At 49.8% G+C, this 18129-nt stretch overlaps 1 long non-coding RNA gene across 1 annotated transcript; it reads right to left on the bottom strand.

Moving 5' to 3' along the window:
* Nucleotides 1–2104: 2104 nt before the first annotated feature.
* On the bottom strand, nucleotides 2105–11086 carry LOC144145424 (uncharacterized). The gene is made up of 2 exons (XR_013317498.1): nucleotides 10047–11086; nucleotides 2105–2422 (listed from the first exon to the last, which is right to left on the bottom strand). It is a non-coding gene; the product is annotated as an uncharacterized LOC144145424 (long non-coding RNA).
* Nucleotides 11087–18129: the final 7043 nt, after the last annotated feature.

Below are 18129 nucleotides of genomic sequence, written 5' to 3'. Positions count from 1 at the left end.
AATCAGGTCACATACGCGTTACTTCGTTAGAATTTAGTCGAAAATAATTCGTATTTAAAATGTTTTAAGTGCGAATGCACTTCTTAAGCGACCCTGAACCTGCGTCCACCGGCGATGTCCGCATAGCATACCCACGTGGGGAATTGGCCAGGAATCTCCTCGTCTTCCTTGGCAATGGGGGGAGATGGGCGCGCGCTGCCTGGCCGCTGACATGGCACATACCCACGTGGGGGATTGGCCAAGAATCGGGCGTGAGAAGGGCTAATGCACCCGCTTAAAGGAGTGCTGACACGAAATTTCAAAGCTGAGATCCGCTCTAGCAATCAAGTACAACGACAACACAAATAGGTGTCTGTGAATAAATGCATCTTTCTTTCTTTGTAGTTGTGTGTGTGTGATCTCTCTTTCGCGAACATTACCGAACCGCGCAAATTCAACTCGTGCATTCGCACTTTCACATTCTTCCCCTTGGGGAAATGCGGGGAATTTTTGGGATAGCTTCGATAAAACAACAGTTTCACCGGTTTTCTGTAACCATATTCACTACGTACACTCTTTGTCAAAATTTTGCGGGCCACGGCTACCGTGGCCGGAGCAGGCGCGCGGCCGAGCAGTGTCGCGGCGTCTGCCGCGGTCGTCTGGTTCCGCAGCTAAAGAGAGCGACGGAAACATTTGCTCTTTCTTTTGTAGTGTGTCCGGAGCGACAAGTGCCTGCGCCGAAGCGAAGTGCGCCTGCTCTGAGAAACCGGCCCCGCTACCCTTATCGCGCTAGCCATACTACGAAAGGAATCGCGAAAGTTCCCTTCACCCTCTTTGGCCGCATAACCAGCCGAAAGCGGCAAGCGCAGCGCCCTTGCTCGGCAGCGCGGCTGCTCCGGCCACGGTCGCCGTGGCCCACACAATTTTGACAAAGACTCTGCATAGCCTTGAATAGACAGCAGACAGGAATTCGGTAAAGTTTACAACTTCCCTTAGAACTATCCAATCATGCCGTATAAATAATACAGGCGTTATGGTAGAACCTTTATAGCTTCCAATTCATTATAACAGCTGATTTCAACACGGTATATACATTAGGTCGACAGCTCTGGAGTATTTTGACACTATCTCTGAATGAGGACGGGAGATTCGTCGCCGACGTGACTCTGTGCATGTAAACAGACGCCTGCAGAATAAACCGAAAGGATTTTCTGATTGAGGCGCAGATCAAAAAACCTCCGTGTGTACGAGATTCATGGTAAAAATGAATCCGGAGCCCTCCACTACGGCGCGCCTAATCGCCTGCGTTACGTCGGCGAGTCAGACCTACAATCAATCATTCACGATAAACCAAAAAATTTGCAGCGGGGACGGAGAAAGGCCCCGCCGCAAATTTGCCGGTTAATTATTATTGATTTATTGTAGGTCTGACGCACCAACGCAACGCATAAACCGAAAAGTTTGCAGCGGGGCGGGAGGAAGGCCCCGGTGGACTAAACCTCTAAGCAATACATTTCCCCGTAGGCAGAGTGTGGATTCGGACAGAAATGTAAGTTTTAGCGCCCGTGGGGTCACATGTGAGGACCCGAGCCGTGTAAGCCCCAGTGGTAGTTGGCGCAGGCCTTTTTCTGCTCAAGTACTAACTATAAAACACACGCCCTCTTAACGCCACAATTCCGTATCTGAGACCTGCCGCCGGAACATTTTGCCCCCGTTTTCCTATTCAGCCCGGGGTTCAGGACGAGCCATCTGTTCATCCGGCCGGAAGTAGAAGCGTGCTCGTGAAAGTAGCAGTGCACTAGAAATGAGTACGAAGGTAGAATTGTAGTATATTGAAGGATAACGTTTTATGTTTCATTTGTGCCGTCGTTTGGCGGCACGCACTTGAGAAAAGGAAACTTACGCAAACGGCCCCTCAAGAAAAAAAAAACGCTTCTCCTCTTCGGATGAAAAGTTGTGTTCCTCGCGTTATGAAGCTGACGTCCACCAAATTGCACCATTCCGATGTCGCCAATGCAATTTGGATTTAGGACTTCAACTCTCACTGAGCTTGTGTAGGAGAAAGGTTCGAGGTTTAATCACCTATCTTTTGACGATGTCTTGCAAAACAAATAAGAAATGAGAATGAGCTTTTTGAACAATTTATTCACCCGACTGCGAAGCTGGTAATTGCGACTCCTGCGCGCCTTCTAGAGATTTTGGGCCCTGTGCTGACCAATTGGCAGGTAGGGCTTGAAGACCGACAGGAAAGAAGGAAGGCCTGAGTAGCCTGGTGGGTCGGTCAACTGGAACGTATTCAATTGTGCTCCCTCGATAACGTAATCTGGACATCCTCTCCGTTCAGCATCGGCAACATGATTTCTACAGCCTGGCGCATCATCTTGGGTGGGTCTCTGGCCTGGAAAAAGGAGACGTCGGGGCAGCTTGTAGGAACAGGGATCATCTGTTTAAGTAAAAACAAGGAACCAAAACATTTATTAGTAGTGAATGAATAGTTATCTGTTCGATTAGAGCAGATTACGAACCGGCAAAATGGATTTGTTGAATCAGGGGGGAAGACCCTCTGACGCATTGAGTGGACGCGCGTGAAAGAAACCGAGTACGCCGGGAATTAAGCCACCGAAAGGACAGGGAACGTCAGATTCTCATTAAAGGCGCTATTGTTACGTGTTTGTGACGTACTTGGCCAGCCATACAAAAACTAATGCTACCGAGTTTTTGCAGAGCGGTTACCGCATGTTATGCTAGCGCCAGCGGGTGCCGGGAACCCAATACGCAAGTGGTCATTCGTTCCGGTGCGGGTGCCTCCCGTCGGCGTGCCAAGCACTGCTTCCGGTGAAGGTTTCCTCTGGCCTGCCATTGCCGGGGCACACATGAGCAGGCGGTTCAGGATACCCGCCGCCGCTAGTGAAGTGTTCGTTAGCCGCTATGCTTAAACTATCTACTATCGTAGCAGGCCGCGCATTGGAACGAGGAACGACGCTACGAAAAGAAGAGGAAATGCGACGGTCGCCGCAGTGTCGGTGACGCAGAAGAATATAGAAACAAGTGGTAAATATGGCTGGGAGAAGGAAGATAGGGTCCAGTAATTACCTGGCGTGAAGCCATCACTTTTACAGGCGGAGGAGAATAAAGTAAATAAAAGGAAAAAAATACCTTTAGTGAAAAACATTAGAAGCAGAGAAGCGAGCTTGCTGAAGATAAATAATGTAAGTGATCTTGGTGTGGGATATTTCTGCTGTTGTAATTATTGAGCAACAGGTGCTGCCGAAGCGGCGTATCGGTCGATGACAATTTATTAAAAAAATTGCTCCAATCGAAGCTGTGAACGTGGTTGGAAACAAAAGCTGGAAACGATGCCCACAGCAATTGTACATGCAAGGTCACTTGAATTCAAACGTATGGCGCTACGAAGAGTGAAACGAGATATTCTGCCAGCCGTTAATTGGAATTTGTGGGGGCGCCGTCCCGAACGCAGCAGCGTCGGCCAAGGCCGGGATAGTGCGGCGGTCGTGCGTGGGCGGAAAGAAAACCTAGCCATCCTGATGTGTTAGTTCGGGGCTGAACCACCGCGTGACACAAGCGCAGACACCGAACCAATTCGGCATGTGAGCTTAGTGATTCCCATGTATCAATTTAAACTGGTTAGTTTAATAAGTTGGATAATGTCGAGAAAGGTGAGGGAACATTATTAAGCGCTATATATCAAAACCAGCTGCTCCTTTCATCTGTTGTAATACTTCTTAAAACACAACCGAAATGGAATTCACCAATTTAGAAAACAGAGTCCCATTCGTGGCATGCAGTGCGCAAAAGTTAGCGTTTCTTTATGCGCCAGATGTCTGTATGAGGTCCCTAGATTTTAACGCGATAGCGTTATTACGCTTCTTTTTCGATTTCCCCGAGGCTCCTAGCCATCCGCTATCAGCCGTGCTCATCAGGCGTTTTCGGAAATATGTCAATGCTTCCTCCCGGAAGCTACAAATGAGGCAGCCAAATTTGATGGCTCCGCTGAACCTGTATTGTGGCGCTACGGCAACAGAAGTTAGGAAAAGAGGACAACGATACAACGTCAGTTACGAAAGAAAGCACCCGCATTTTTACCAGGCGCCTCGTCTGTGTGGCGACGTTAGTTATATGCCAGTCAGTGGTAGCATGCACGACAGACACGGTCTCCAGTCATGCCCGCACCTTACGCCACCAAACCAAAGCGTGTTTCCACCAAGAGATCAAAAATATAATTTTCCGGTACTTCATGCACCGGAGCTACCCATGGGCTGCGATTCATGACATAGGGGAAGCCTTCGAAAGAATTTTGACCACTTTAGGCTCTTTAACGTGCGCCGAAGTCTCGACACAATGGTGTTTTTTTCTGCTTAAATCAGAAAAGCGGCCGCCGCAGCCGCGAATCTCACTAGCGTCCAGGGGCTCACCAGCGCAACGCCTTACCTACTGAGCCACCACGCTGTGTTTTCTACCGGGACTTACGCGGGAACCAACAGTGGGTGACCTAACAAAAACGGGTGACAAAAGATTAACGCAGGTCCCTCAACATTAAAAAAAGCATATATTATAAGCCGAGAATAGCTAAAATAAAGCTCACTATAAACCGTGTAATAACATACATTTTCAAAACACTTTTCAATAGTCCCACAGTTATGTCTCCGCGGCAAGCTTGGTTTCTTGAACGACAGATGGCTCCACGCGGCCAAGTTGAAGATCCTCCTCAAAATAGGTAAGAATATTCCTCCAGAGAACAGCCACAAAAGAATGCTCGGCGGGGTTCTAGGCATGCGTGTTGTTGCAAACTCACAATTGCCAAAAACAGGAAATCTTTAACCAAATATTGCCCACAAACGAAACGTTTAACCGAGAAGAGCAAGAAAGCGAAAAAAAGAAAATGTAAGACGTGTGCAACCAATGATCATGACGAGAATATTGCAGAGCCAACTAAACCACAAGTGTACCCGCACCAAAGAAAGCGAAAACAAAAGTACGCCCATCTTCCCGCGAGGGAACCCTGATGTGAAGTGACGCATCGGGAAGGTTTAATTGGCCTTTCCATTGGGTTGATTCTCTAAATAGCGTGAATCGTGTTGTGAACGCGTATGACGCATTTCCATCACATGCGGGTGTTCTCATGCTTCGCAGCATTGTCTTCTGCTTAAGTTGGAGAAGTAACGTTGCCTTGAGCGTTTGGACTGACGCTGGTATTGAATTGCGTCAGTCCACTCGCTGAAGGGACCATCGCTTCCATCACGTCTTCATTGGAAGATCTACTTCAAGTCAAGCACGGAGATATCGTCAAGCAAAGTCAAGTCAAGGGCGAGAGCGAGCGATTCACTGATCCGGCGCCGTGAGCTCCCCGCTTATATTCCCGCTTTTGAAAGCAGAGGAGTCGGGGGGAGAGTCGCGCGAATTCGCACGCTTGCGCGCCGGAGCAGACGCGAACGTAGGCGAAGCGCGCGCACACCAGCTGTTGTTATGATAATGAGGCAAAGTGAGAGCGCTGCGCACAGCTGTCGGAGAGAGGAACGGAGGAGAGTGGCACATGTTCAGTGAGCGTGCTGACGCCGCGACAACGGAGGGACATACCCTAGAGCAAGAGATGCGTCGCATCTAAAAACCCTCATAAGGACAGCATATAGGCTATAGTTATCGTCCTCGGAATTTTGACCGTGAGATGAACTAACCAAGGGCGGACCACCAGGACAAGACAATGCACTTGCATAAAAGAGTCTAAAAGAAGGGGACGGCCATTTACCTGATGGAAGGATAAAATAACAATATTCGCATTAAAGAATGGACACGGGAAGCGCAGGACAACAGGATGTTGGTGATAATGACGATGAATAGGATCTCAAGTTGGGTTTTCCCACGCATTTCAAGAAATTGAAGAAACCACTCTTCTTGTGCCCAGAAAGCGGATCTAAAAACAAAATCGGGTAGGGCCATCGTACCCCCCTTGGAAAGAAACCAGCACCCCCCGACAGAAAAAAAGGCAGGAACCCACCCCCTGCGCCTTTGTAAGGAAACTTATGCTCGCCCTGATAGACATGGCACCTATCCAGCGACTACACATAAAAACTCTCCTCTGCCAAAAATATAAATGCAATCCTACACAAACACGCCGTGGTGGCTCAGTGGCAAAGGTTTTGCGCTGCTGAGAACGACGACGCGGCTTCTATACCCGATCACAGCGGCCGCTTTTCTGATGGAGGTGAAAAGCAAAACGACCCTGTGTACAAGATTTTGACGCACGTAAAGATCCCTAGGTGGTCAAAAATATTCCGGAGCTCTCCACTACAGCGCGCGTCAACACCTGCGTTGCGACCGCGCGTTAAACCCTAAAATCAATCAATCAATTGATCGATCGATTATTAATTAATGAATTAATTAATCGACCAATCAATCCTTCCCAAGAAGGTGCGGTATGAAAGGCTTAAGTTTTTTTGGTTCAAGTTTCAATATCATCAGACCACAGTATACACCCACTCCTTGATGCACGAGGGCCCAATTGTGGTAGTTGACTACTCTGAGCAACCTTTCCGACTGCATGACCCTACAACATGCACAAGCAAAGTTCAAGTTGGCGCCATCCTCTTGACAACGCAAGGTACATGGTGCTCTACCCACTGCGCCACAAAACGACACCGAATCAAAGGCTACGAACGCGCTTTATATCCTTGACTCATTCAAACTACGTCGTCAGCGGCGTGCGTTGGCGACTCAGCGTTGTGCTAGCGGCGTGATAGCTGTGTGGTGTACACGTGATAGCAGCAACCCCCCAAACACTAAACGTTATCGCAATACAACCACCCCCTATAAAGCGGGTTGGCGCGAGCTCCACTCCAGTCAACTCCTGCGCTCTCTTCTCTTGGGTGCGTCGGCGGTCGTAGTTGATAAGCGATGGAAGCAAGAACTTCAACTAGAACCGCGACGCAATCCAACATCAGCGTCGCGGAACCAGTGCAAGACATCGTATTATCGTCTTCGTCGACGTCGGCAGAAGACAAGACAAGGCGGCGAGTGGGCGCGCTGCCGACGCCGAACGCAAGCGTCGTAAGCGTGCCGCCGATGCCGACCTTCTTGAACGAGAAGCCGCGGCCAAGCGTCAACGTCGAGCAGCAGATCCAGGCCTTTGTCAGGAAGAAGCAGCGTCTCCTCGTCAGCATCGGGCCACGGACCCTTCGATTCGTGCGCGACACGCAGCTGCGACACGTCAGCGTCGGGCCGCAGATTCCGCGGTACGCGCACGAGAAGCGGTTGCCGAGCGTCGTCGTCGAGACGCTGCCCCGGAGGCCGTCCGCGAACGCCAGCGGGCTGCGCAGGCACGTCACCGGGAGTTTGGGGGTGCCGACGCCCGCTTCAAGCGCGAGTTCCTGGACCGGAGCTTCGGGCACAGCTGCGACATGTGCGACCGGCTGTGGTTCGACAACAACTTCACCACGGTCGGGAACATGCCTAACGCGGCGCAGCAGACGAACGCCTTGCGGGTTCTTTGGAGCGCGTTCGTCGTCGACGGCAACAAGAACGGCGGCGGCACCGATAACGCCAGCGTCAACGACGGCGTCAACGATAAGGGTGGCTTCGACGGCTTCGTCGTCAACGGCGGCGGCGGCAAGGGCACCGGCAACAACAACACCGGGATGGCGCGCGTCATCCCTGTGGTGAGCGACATCGACGACGCGGACGCCGCTTCGCTGGAATGGTTCCGGGCGTTCGCGGTGTGCGCGTCGTGCAAGGACTCGTTGGTCCGCGGCGTCGTTCCTTCGATGTGCGTCGCCTACGGCTACAGGTACCCTCCGCAATGCTCTGGATTTACTCGTGTCCCTCGCGCGGGGGCATGCGACGGAGGATTTTTTCTTCTTTCGGGCTTTATAAAATAATTACCGACTTATCGACCAGATAAACAATGCAAAGTGTGTTAATTTGAGCCAGTTTACGCAGTGCAAGCATCTTGACAAATTCACTTCAGTGTCCCTTTAAGACATCGATGGCGATCGCAACAATCTGTCACGTCTACTGTGAAAACCGACACAGGCGGTGTACCCGCCTGTGTCGACTGACTGATCGCGCCACACCGTGAGGTCCAACCAGCGCGGAATACACGGCTGCGATTTGTAAACAATGTGCTACGCATGAAATGGACTTTGAAACAGACGCGTCATGCAACATGGGAAGTTAGACCTGCGCTTATCGTCATGCTTGATTCGACACAGTACGACGCGTGCTCGCTAACTGCTTGCAAGCGTGTGCGTCAGCGTTAGATCACGAAACCGCGAGCAAGCCGTATATTTGTTCGTTTGTGCGCGCGTGTGTTTGTGAACTAGTTTTTCTTCTGGACGAACATTACGGCTGCGGCGGCACAGACGCCGATACCTTTGTGCACTGTGTTGCTAGCGATGCGCGCGCAATTGACCCGAGGGCATGCATTCGCGGCCTGCGCGGGCTTCGCGCCTTAAGCTTGGGATCCTTTGCTGCTATGACGACCTTTGATTTATCTACCGTACGAAGAAACGCTGTAGTGAAGTAGAGGTAAGGCATTGTTTAACCTCGCTTTTTTGTCTTATGTGTTTACGAAGCAGAGTTGCTGTGTCTGTGACTCATTTTGAACGTTGCGTAGATTTGAAGGGCGGCTTTTGTACCCATGTGCAAACAAAGAATTATTAAATTTCGCTGAGGAATTTATTGATTCATTGTGAGGTTTTACCACCCGACGCTAGATAGGTGATGAAACGCACCGTAGTGGAGGGCTTCGGATTAATTTTGACCACCTGGAGATCTTTAACGTGCGTCGAAATCTGGAATACATTGGCGTTTTCGCTTTTCGCGTTGATCAGAAAATACGCCGCCGCGGCCAGGAATCGAACCCGTGTCCTTCGGCTTCCGATGAGAAAAGCTCTAAAACAGAAAGAACACTGGTTGAATGAACGAAGGAAACAATTGTTGTAGTGGACTAGCAATGCAATCGCTGGGACTTTATCACCCTCTTACGCAAAAGAACGGAAAATCGGAAATCTTTGTTGCGATAGCCGCCTAGCGGAAATACAAAATATATGCTTAGAAATTGTTCCAGATGCTCAAAACGTCATTAGTATATTGGCTACAGACATAATTGCTAAACGCTTGATGGGAGGTGTTCTATCCACAATGATGAAAGTTCACACCCTACCAACACAAGGACAAAATGGTTCGGAATGGAACGGCGCCACCGACAAAAATCCACGGAAACTCGCATGCCATGCTACTCTTTGACAACGAGTGCCACACTTCCTTTTCCCCAAAGTATTAGGAACGTCTCGTAATCCAGCGTCTAGGAACACAATCGTTCCCCGCGTCACACTGGAATCTGAACGCGGAAGAATCGCAAACCCTGCGCAGAATACAAATCTACACATATCATTTACGAGTGCTGCGAACTGGACATGTCGGTGAATGTTCATGGTGATAATAGCGCGTCATAGACGAAGACAGAGAAGGAAAAACGCCAACACGGCGCTGACCGGCAACTGAAGATTTTGATGAAGAAAAACAGCCATAATTTTAGTGTAAATCACGGAAAACACAAACAAGAAAGAAAAGAGAGAAAGCTAGTAAAAACTGACTACCACGCCGAGCGATACACAAAGCTGTCATGCGCGAGCAAGATATGCAAGCTCTATTTTAGAAAGAGCGAGAGAGGGACAACTTGTACATTTTTGGAGCTGATTGGCCATTGCACTCGCGAGAATATTGAGGCGTCTTTCCAACTGAACATCAGCGGCGGTTGGCTCCCTATCTTAGCGAGAGGGCTTGGGACCGTTCCTACCAGACCACTGCGCCCATACCGGCAATTCTGGTAACATGGTCGCACCAATGCGTAACATACGACCTCAACCGGATTTACAGAAAGGTTAGGCGTACACTGTTAACAGTGGCGCACACATCGAGCAGGATATCAAGAAGACCCCGCCCGTACGGACAGTTGTTTTACGGGGCGTTTCTAGCCCTAAGGCTAATTTATAGCCAGCTATGTTTGTGGAGTTCTGTGTGCACCCGGATCCGAATATCTCTCGTACACGTACCTTCTGGCTCGTCCCGCTTCCGTTTGTGCGGGGTCGTCCCGCTTACGGATGTTGCAGTCTCGTCGACTTGCACATTTGCCGTCCTGTGGTCACTGCTTCCACATCCAACCAATATGCTGCCCGGCAGTGTCGGTAGTCGTGAAAACCAGTCGGGAACCGTGAGAATTTGCGCAGAAAGTTCTGCAGGAGCAGGCGTTGGCCAATGCTTCGGTCCCTTCTGCCCTGACGCAGCTTGTCGATCTTCATCTGGGCGGAGGAAAGGGCTTCGCTGATGTCCACAGGCATGGCAATAGCGGTGGCGCTACACGAGCAGCCGAGGTAAAGTTGCACTTCACTTGTGCCGATCTGGACGAGAGTGAGCGCGTACGTCCACACTTTCCGTGTTTGTGAGAATGTAGTGCACTAACACGTCCGGCACAAGGCCAAGTAGGTAATCCAGTGGTGAGCTCACTTAGGATGAACACGCGCGTGGCCGCCGGTACTATCAGATCAGCCTACCGTGCCCCATCCGAACCATCACGCATGCGCTGTATATGCCGAACGAAACTATGCTTTCAGCGCGCGCGAATCGCGTCATTGGAACGTCTGCTCGTCGTCTGCTATTTTGCGTCTCAGCTGCTAATGGTATCTCGCTTTGATCCGCGATTCCTATATTCTTGCATGAAAACGCCCAAATATAAAATTGCAAACAAAGATAGTTTTCTTCCGTAAACTGAATTAACGTCCTAGCGCCTGAGCCACCTTCAAATGACCAACTTATTCCTGATAAACATTGTGCGCATGCGCGTCTTCAGTTTCTCTGGCAATATGATTCCAGGCGTCTAGCAACTGGGAGTCTGTCACATGCGTGTTGCGTTTGTTGGCATATCATTTCATCCGCAGATAACGGGTTCCCAGTGTGTCCACCGTGTGGGATAGTAACAAAGTTCAGCCGTATTGCTACAGTGTGCCAGATTGCTGCAGATGGTCATGGTACGAGTACCTGATGATCAACGACACGAGATTGTTTGGCTCGCAAAGAGCGGGTATTCGCCACGGTATATTGGTTCATTTGTAGAGATGCCCTTTAAAACTGTGAACAGAATAATTCAAGCCCTTGAGTACGAATTTCGCTCCCGCGATGTACCCAGGGTGCCTCCGCCTTGAGTAACCACTGAGGACGAAGATGTCTGCATCGTTTCCGCAGCAGTGCAGGACCGTTTTCAATCAGCGGGAGCCATCCAGCCGACGCTGGACCTGGATGTTTCCGACACTACTGTTCGCCATCGGCTCCGAAGCGCAGGCCTTTGTAGTCGTATTGCGGCGCATGAACCACTACTCAGTTTCAAACAAGAACGCCAGGCACCACATCGCAACACAAAAAGCCTGCTGGAATACGGAGGACTGGGGCAGAGTGATTTTTTTCGATGAGTTCAGGTTCTGCTCTCGACAAGACCAAAGAGTGCACGTTTCGGTAAGGCATATTTACTCATTCCTTCATTGTCGTGTACGAGGTTTTGACTTTTAAATGCAGAGCATTTCTTTAACTCACGATGTCACCCGGCGTTGTCGGCGTTGGCGTGCCTCGGCGTCCGCAACAGCCATTCTAGGTGCGCCCTCTACCCCACTCCTCCTCTCCCGCATCATGCTACCCTCCTCGCTTTCAACAACAGGTCAGCACCCCTCCCCCTACACTATATAAAAAATAATACTTACCGGCGCCTAGTTTTGATCCCACGACCCTGCGGGCGGAACGCAAGGTACATGGTGCTCTACCCACTGCGCCACAAAGCCGATACAGAATAGAAGGTTACGAACGGGCCTGATATCCTTGACTTATTCAAACTACGTCAAGAAGCTGCTGATACAACGCATTCACTACCTGTGGGCGGAACGCGAGGTACATAGTGCTCTTCCCACTGCGCCAAAAAACCTACACAGAATGAAAGGCTACGAACGCGCCTTATATCCTTGACTCATTCAAACTACATCAAGAAGCTGCTGATACAACGCATTCACTACCACCAAGTCCCCAAACACTAAACGTTAACACAATACACCCACCCCCTATGCGACGCATTTACACGAGTCCCCCTCGTGGGGAGATGGGCCCTTTTTTATTTATTTTATTTTTATCATGCAGTAATGATCCAGACAACGCGCAACGTGTCTCGGCCAGCGGTAGAGCAAGCTTCAGCATATGGGGCCCAATGGCCCCACTTGGTTTTGGTGTTCATTACCGTATTATAGGCACAATGACGTCCGTGCAGTGTTGCAACATCCTTGATGGTGTTCTGACACCTTATGCTCAAGGCTTGTTCCCCAATGGCAATTAGTTATTCCAGCAGGACATTTCACCGGTTCGTTCCTTTAGGGCGATGAAAGATTACTTGGCGCAGTCACAAATACCGTTGTTAGAATGGTGCCCAAAAGGAGTGGTACTTAACATAATCAAAAATGTGTGGGGCCGTCTGAAAGCTGCCATGGTTCGCAAGCGAATTCATGCGGCCACACCAGACCAGATGTGGGCGGCAATTAGTGATGAGTGAGAGTGACTAAGGGGCGATCAGGCTGTTGTTTCGGCCCTCTACCATTCCATGCCATCTCGTATAGATGCAATCATTGTCGGGGATGTGGAGATGCCCCGTTACTGAGAACAATGCAGTCCTGTATCTAAAACTTCCATGCTTGAATTGTAAGCCTTAAATTGCACGCTTCTATGAGCATTTAAAAGGCTTTTTGTTAGCACTTGAAAAAATAGAGCTGATAAAATCTGCATGACCTCTTGAATGAGTCTTTTTGAAGCAAGGGGTGAGTTACGCTGCTGCATCGAAATCATTGCATTGGAGTTAAAATACTGATTAGCACTTACTGAGGTATATTTGCGTGTGGATTTTTGTCTATCAGCCACTCTATCATAGAGTGGCTGATAGCTGCACCACTACAAGCGCGATGAATATGCCAGACGACGCGCAGACGCTCCGATGACGCTGAACGGGCGTTGAAAGCATATCTTCGCTTTGCACGCACAGCGCGTGCGTGATGGTTTGCGCGGGGCGCGGTAGGCTGTTCTGACAGTACCGGCGGCCACACGCACTCGGGTTCACAACAAGCCAGCTATCCACTGTAATGCTCTGTGTAGGCGTCTTTCCTGATGCCGTTTATTCGCTGTCATCTATTCAAAGCTTGTGCGTTTTCACCCCTCACCTTTTTAGCCGTCTATGGGCATCAGAGTGGACGAAGCACAACAACTTAGGCACGTGCCAGAGTGCTGACATGTTTTATTCTTTACGCTGATTTTTCTCAACGAAATAAAAAAACGTGGCGCGAAGCAGACGTGGACAACGTGTCAGTCAGCGTAGTCGCTTACTTCTAGGCTTCTTGGTTTTTAAATGCGGAGCATTTCTTAGGCTCGCCTGGTCCTCCGTCGTTGATGGCGGCGCCATCCACACGCTCACTCCGCAGGTGCGCGTCTCTCCCCCGTACCCTCCTCGCTCTCAGCAACAGCTGCGGCGGTGCGGGAGGAGCGCGTCTGTGCGCACGCATTCGCCGTAGCTACCCCGTGCGCCTCGTTGCTCTCAACAACAGCTGCGGTGGTGCGGGGGGAACGCGTCTGCGCACGCATGCGCAGTAGTTACCCCGCGCGCTCCGTCGCGCTCAGCAACAACAGCGGCAGGTGTACACGTGATAGCGGCGTGCTTGCGGCGTGACAGCTGCGTGGCAACAGCGTGGTGGGGGGAGTGGAAAGATCGCGCGCTTGTGTACGGAAGTGCGCGCATGCGCGTCTCTACCCCTACTCCTCTCCCTCGACAGCGCGCGCAGTGTATATAAGCGGCGGAGCGGGTGTTCGAACAAACTTCAATCAAGTGCGTCTTTGCTTGTCTTTCGTTTGGCTCCAGATGAAGTATAAGCGATGAAAGCAACAGTACCGTCAACAAGTAGTGCGGCACAATGCAACAGCAGCGTCACAACCACCCCTATGCGACGCATTTACTCGATTTCCCCCCGTGGGAAGATGCGGGCGGGCGGCTTTTTTGCTTTTCTGGTCTAGGTGATCGGCCAACCTTCCGGCGGTTTAGCGGTTGTTTCCCGTCATTCTCTGGGTCTTTTCTTTTCTTCCAGGTTGCTGATTTCTGCGCCTGGATGTTTTTTGAGTCCCATGGCTGGGAGAGCTCCCCTGGGCGGCCTCCCCTGGGCGGCCTCTGGGACGTTCCATTGGAATCCCTAAAGCGCAGTGGGGTGGGGAGCGTCCCTGTGGCCGTGCTGCCAGTGACTGGCGGATTCATCCGACTGAAGAACCCGCGGGCTGCACAGGCGCCACTTCGAGCGACTACTGTGAAGTTCAGTCATATTATGGAGGTTCGCCCGTTTGGCAAAGGTGGCGTCTTGTGCCTATCGTCAGACGAGACCTGTGTCGCTGACCTCTTGAAATGCACAATTTTTGGCTCTCTTCAGGTGAGTGCATTTATCCCCCACATGTTGCTTGCGTGAAGGGCATCGTTCGAGGTGTTGATGTTGAGATGACACCTGAGGAGGTACTTGAGCAGTTTTCGGTAGCGGGAGTCACCTGAGTTTACCGTTGCAGCCGTGTTGTGGAGAAAAACAGTGTGCCAACAGAATCTGTGATAGTTTCATTTCTTGGGACCACACGTCCATCGGAGTATAAAGTTTGGCCACTCATTTGCCGCGTGGAACCTCTCTCTCCCCGGCCCCTTCAGTGCCACAGCTGTTGGCGTTTTGGCCACATATCCAAGGAATGCAAATCGACTTCTCGGTGTCGTGCATGAGGGGAGAGCCATTGTGTTGAAATATGCACTGCCCAAGACGCCAAATGTTGTTTATCTGGAGCGGCACACCCAGCTGAATATTCAAATTGCCCTGCTAGAGCTCAAGAAGTTCAAGTTGTTGAGGTGATGGGTGAGCGTCGCTGCTCGCGGGGAGATGCTGTTGCCATTGGTAAAGAAAGGACACATGGTTATGACGGAGTTATGGCCAAACACCCTCAATCATTGGTTGATCCAGCCGTAGTGAGTACCATTGTTGCAGCGGCGGAAATAGCCGTTGCCAGGCTCCAACAGCCTTCCTTCGCTGACCCAGCTTTTGCTTCCGTTGTGCAGCGGCTGTTGAGAAGGGTGTGTCTTCAGTAATCACCCAGTTAACTTCCGGCGTAATCGAGTACGTGTCTCGCACAGTGGTGACGCAGCTGCCGCCATATTTGCACCCCACTCTGTTTTTGTGTACCTCTTCTCCGCAAGTGATTCCACAAGTTTCCAGCGCCCCTGACAGGCCACTGCTCTCAGCATGAAATCCTTCCTCGGCCTCTGTTAGTCTCGCCTACTCTCACTACTTGTCTGCGTGGATCGGAAGTTCTTACTTGCGCTGAAGCTTGTACTTCGTCTCTTCGTGGTCCTAAAGTCGACACAGAGAATCCCCCCTTTCGCCCTCTTCAGACTCGGACATGAAGCTGAAGGTTTGGCCCGTGGAGTATGTACATCAGTCCAGTAAACGTTCCGGATCACCTAGTACTGAAGCCCTGGAAGTGTAGCCAAAAGGAAAATTCAAGAAAGGTAGATCTGTTTCCAAGCCCAAGGAACAGATATTACAGGCTGCAGCTGCGGCAGCCGGTCTCTCTAATTCATAGGGGTTCTAAAAGTTGTACAATAGAATTTGTCGCTCTGTTTCAGCTGGCTTTGCGGATTTACCTTGTGTGTGCTACCAATTTTCCCCAGACGTAAGTTTGCTACAGGAAACCTGGCTTATTAGCAACCAAAAATTTGGTCTGCATAATTACCACGCCTTTAGACTAGACAGGTTGACTGACTCCTCTCTAGCATTTACTGGGCAAAAATATTCCACTAGCGTACCGGCCAGCGAAGGGTCGCATCTACGCTTATGTGAAACCATTTACATTTCATGGACTTTACTGAGATTCCTACAGTCTACCAAATAAAAAGCTAACTGCACCTTCTCCCTGGCAGAAATCGTGCGTGGCTTAGTTTTAACTGAGCGAACGAATTGCGACCACGACCCGCCGGCGGCCGCCCACTGACTGTGTCGGACGGTCGGCGAACGCCGCAGTAGCGCAGTGAAGCTAAGCCATCCTCGAATAAGCGTAAAAAAAACTGGGCTTCGAGGATCGAAGAGAGGAGGTAAGCACTTTAGCATTGATTTTTCTCATTAATAAAGCCACGCGAACGCACCTAGAATCACCCGCTGCGGTTGCTCCGTAGCTGTGGCTTTGTTTGCTGAGCATAAGAACACGAGTTGGATTCCCAGCGGGGTGGCCGCGACATATTTGAGTTGTGGCATTTAAAAAGCATACTTAATGTAAGAGGAAGCTTACGCCAATAGTATACATCCATCGCGTTTGTGAAACATCAATGATCGCTGCAAAGTTTGCCACACTTTTGCTGCTTTTATCCAAAGTTAAGGCCATCCTCCGCTCCATGTATACATGGAATCATATCGTTTATGCTCCATGGAGCATACATTTTGACTGCTTTTTGGTTTCTCGTTGAGAAAGCACTCGGTAATTTCTTTGCCCATAATCGTTGTCGACACAGGAATGCGCCAGTTTAAAGTTCTGATTGGCTGCGACCCGACCTGCATGCATGAAGGGGGTAGGCGCCGGCATCACAGCCCCATGGACTACATAGGCCTGGGGGATTCCTTGATTTTGTCGTTAGGTTTACAATTTTCAGATACGTAATGTACTTCCTCAATCCTCGAACCGATAAGTGTGCCCACACACCCAATGTGGCATTTTTATGCGCAATCATGCAAAGCGAAGTTGGTGTTTTGGGCGAATTTTCTGGCGTTCGTGGTTTATTGTCTCTTAATTGTGTGAGAATCATGGCCCGCGTTTTCTTTTGGTTGGGTCATACTGTTTCTTTGGTCGCAATTACAAAAAAAAAACTTTATTTGCCAACAAATATTTAATTGTGGCACTACTGTAACATATCTACGGTTGACGTTGTAACCGGCGCACTTGGCGCAGGTAAAATGCGGTACAGAGCTGCCCATTTTTTCTACTTTTTTATTGTGGTTTATTTGTGTTTCCAGGTCTTTTATTGCGTCCGAATTGAATGAAGGCGATGGATGAGATGAAAAAAAGTTATTAAGCAACTTCTGATCTTTTGTTTCACGTCCGTGAACCAGAGTACTACATATGCCGTATTATAACGAGTAACTTTGCTAGCATCACTTGTGTTAGGTTGTTATGAATATGCTACAATCGTTTTGTCTTCTTGTTTGAATGTTTTAATAATTGGCGTTAATATTTGAGGCCAGTAAATATTTACACTCTGGTGATGTTTCTAGTTAATTTAATAAATTATGATGCATATTGAGTGCTACGAAGACTAAGTGTGTGCATTTCGCTGAAGACAATTATCGTGTACATACATTTTGTAAACGGTCATTTTTTGGGTACAGAAAAAGCAATTGCAATACGGAAAAAGATTTCCAAAACAAAAGTGCTGCTTTTGTTGCTAAACAGTCGCAAGTGGCCTTAAAGCTGCAGCAACCTTCCTCAAGATTGGCCATTGCTGCCATGCTACAGCGTGGGGCACAGCAACCGCATATGGAACTACCATTTGTACAAATAAATAACTCTTGGTGCCGCGGGGGTTCTAGTCATCCAGGAAAGCAAAAATAGGGGGCAGGACAGGCTCCTCCCCCAAGTCGTCGAAATCAGGATCTGGGCAGGCATACCCTCCGACAGGATGCTGGTCGTCCATAGTTTGCGCGGCTGGAACGTTCTGTTCGCAGTTCTCGTGGGTTCCGGGAGTGTCTTTGTCGGCAAGGTCTGCATCAGGCGGACAAAGCAGTCGTGGCCGCTTGGATGGTCCCTGGTCGACTACGCATGGAGAATGTTGAAAAAAAAACAAATGAATAAAACGAGTTTACGAGGAATTTGAAAAGACTAATTGAAAGCGAGCAAACTGTGCTTGCTAAGCTGTTGTGTTGGACATAAAGGTACTCATCGTCCAGAAGAGATGTAGAGAAAATATCAGCATGAAGGTACAAGCATTGTCCCCGTCCGAACCTTTCCTAGGCTAAATGGAAAGTTCTCGAAACTTTGCACGAATATAGTGAAACCGTC

The sequence above is a fragment of the Haemaphysalis longicornis genome, unplaced genomic scaffold (genome assembly GCF_048455015.1).
Source record: "Haemaphysalis longicornis isolate Haplotype H1 unplaced genomic scaffold, Haemaphysalis longicornis Haplotype H1 scaffold_7, whole genome shotgun sequence".
In the NCBI taxonomy this organism is placed as follows: Eukaryota; Metazoa; Arthropoda; class Arachnida; order Ixodida; family Ixodidae; genus Haemaphysalis; species Haemaphysalis longicornis.
The sequence above is the reverse complement of the archived record's forward strand: the minus strand, read 5'-3'. Positions and strand labels throughout refer to the sequence as shown.